The following is a 2,206-nucleotide window of genomic DNA, read 5'->3' as shown; positions in this document are numbered from 1 at the left end:
TGGTATATGCCCAGGATATCCAGATTTTGTTTCCTGGCTTAGTTCTGCACAGAGAGGCAGAGTCAGGAAAGAGCGTTCTGAGTAAAAATGGATCACCAGCTCCAAAGGAGGATTGATCCAGCCTCTCCCAAGACTCAGAAAAGAAAGCAGCAACTCTGCTCAAAGTTGCAATGCTGAGCTTTCAAATCCTTGGCTAAGGGGTGCTTGCCAAAATAAATAGTATCCACTGTTTCCCAGGTAGCAGGACATGAAGGCAAAGCTATTTTGTACCTGGGGTGGTGTGAAAGTCAGCGGCGTCATTTGGAGGAGATCTTTGCTATTCCACTTTCCAGCTATTTGCTCAAAGGACTGATTTGGAAGGGTCTTCAGTACAAAGCCTGACTCTATGCCTGGTATTTTGGGGGTTGGACTGTCCTTGAGAGAACTGAATAAAATTCTCCCTGCAAGAGGGCAGCAGTCCAGCGCTTGCTGGGAATTGCTGTCTGGGGCCAGGGCAGGGGATCTCAAACAGGCATTTGGGCAGGCAGCAAGGAGGGCTGCCCAGGAAGCATCCCAGGAGCTTCAATTCACGGTAACGAAAGGGCAGATGAAGTCTGCCCTATTGTATCCTGGGGGTGTTTGTAATAATTCAAGCATCGCTTGACTTGGTTGTAAAGGTTAGCTTTGTTTGGAGGTTTGTTTTCCACCGGCTGTTCCCATGGAGAAGCCCTGCTCTGCCTCGCTCAGCATTCAGCCTGGGTTAGAGAAAGGGACCTTGAAACGATGTGAAAAACAGTCCAGAAAAGGCACAGAGGTGGAGAGGAGGGACGTGAGGCGGGAGAGGGCAGCCTCTCCCCGGCGTGCCCGGGGCATGTCTCACTGTGCAGCCACCTTCGGTGGTCAGGGGCAGCCGCGTTTGCTCCCTAAAGCAAATTTTGAGATGCAGATACTTCCGAGCAGCGAATAAACGCTTGAGAGTATTGGTTTGCTTTCCACTTGCTTGTGGCTGCCCCCTTCCTTTAGTGAAGGCTGTTTCACTGCTGCTATACCAAGTCTGAGCTCCTGGGCCTCTTGCCTTTTGCCTGGCAGGGCTGGTACTGAGCTGTGCCTTTTGCGTAGCTGGGGCTCTGCAGCACAGTGAAGATGCATTTCAGGATCAGAGAGGGAAAGAGTTGCAGGGTGCTCTTTTTGGGGAGGAAAGAAAAAAGAAAAAAGCATAGATGGTGTTTTGGGGCAAGAAAATAAAATATAAGTGAGGACAAAGTTGCAGTATAYGCCTCATACTGAGTAAAGATTTATTGTTCAAATAGCCCCAAACTAAGTTAATGTATTTCAATTGCAATCTTGTTGGGAGAGAGCTGTGCTTTGATWGCACCAGGCAGTTTGACAAGCGATGGGGACATTTGGTGCTAATGCAGCACAAAACCTACCAAGCCCCAGTGCCTTTGAAAAGCCGCTGCTTGCTGCTGCGTAGGCAGTGAGCTTTCCCGTTTTTCGATCACGCCGCGGATGGAGGCACATCTCGCAGAGGAGATGCAATCTGCCTTGTACTGTGCAGCGTACGTGCCACTGAGGAACAAGGCAGCGGCCTCCAATTCCCAGAGGAAATTTCCAACCAGTGTATTTCAAGCCTGAAAAGCACCTAAGCCAGCTGTGGCCATTCAGGCCCTCTACTACTTAAGGGAATATGACAGGAAAGGGTCTCACTTTTTTTTGCCTTACCTGCCCCAATTCTAGCTCTTCTCACAGGTTAGCGTTAGCTTAAAACATCCATTAAAAATTACTATTTCATACCCATGTTGCTAAGGATGCCTTTAATTACTGCAGTGGGAAAGCTTATTTAAGAAACAACTGATTTGTCACTCACCATTTACTGGTTTTGCTGGTTTATGTGAAGGACGGAAGTAGAAGTACAGCAGGGATGTCTGTTTTGTTTATTTTCTCTTGTTTGTTTCTAGTCAGACTTCTTTATATTTGCACAGTGTTGCACTGCTAACGGTGGTGTTTACCCTGAACCCAGTCGGACAGAACTGGTCTGTAACTAAGGACTTACTTACATGAGGAYACACAGGAAAGTTCAAGTGAATAAAGTGAAGCTAGATCTAAATTTAAGTTATATTAGCCCCTCTTGCTGTCTTAATTCAAAAGATGTTAAATTTATGCAAATATACTTGCAAATTACTATCCATATTGGAACGAGTGTATTTTTGCTTTTTTTTTTTTTTTT

At 46.4% G+C, this 2,206-nt stretch overlaps 1 protein-coding gene across 1 annotated transcript in view; it reads right to left on the bottom strand.

Annotated features, from left to right (window-relative positions):
• Positions 1–2,206, bottom strand: part of LOC146592314 (uncharacterized) — a 27,843-nt gene that overhangs the window by 8,349 nt on the left and 17,288 nt on the right. The window lies entirely within an intron of this gene.

The sequence above is a fragment of the Rhea americana genome, unplaced genomic scaffold, assembly GCF_003343005.1.
Source record: "Rhea americana isolate MKP2758 unplaced genomic scaffold, rheAme1 scaffold_337, whole genome shotgun sequence".
NCBI classification, from domain to species: domain Eukaryota; kingdom Metazoa; phylum Chordata; class Aves; order Rheiformes; family Rheidae; genus Rhea; species Rhea americana.
The sequence above is the reverse complement of the archived record's forward strand: the minus strand, read 5'-3'. Positions and strand labels throughout refer to the sequence as shown.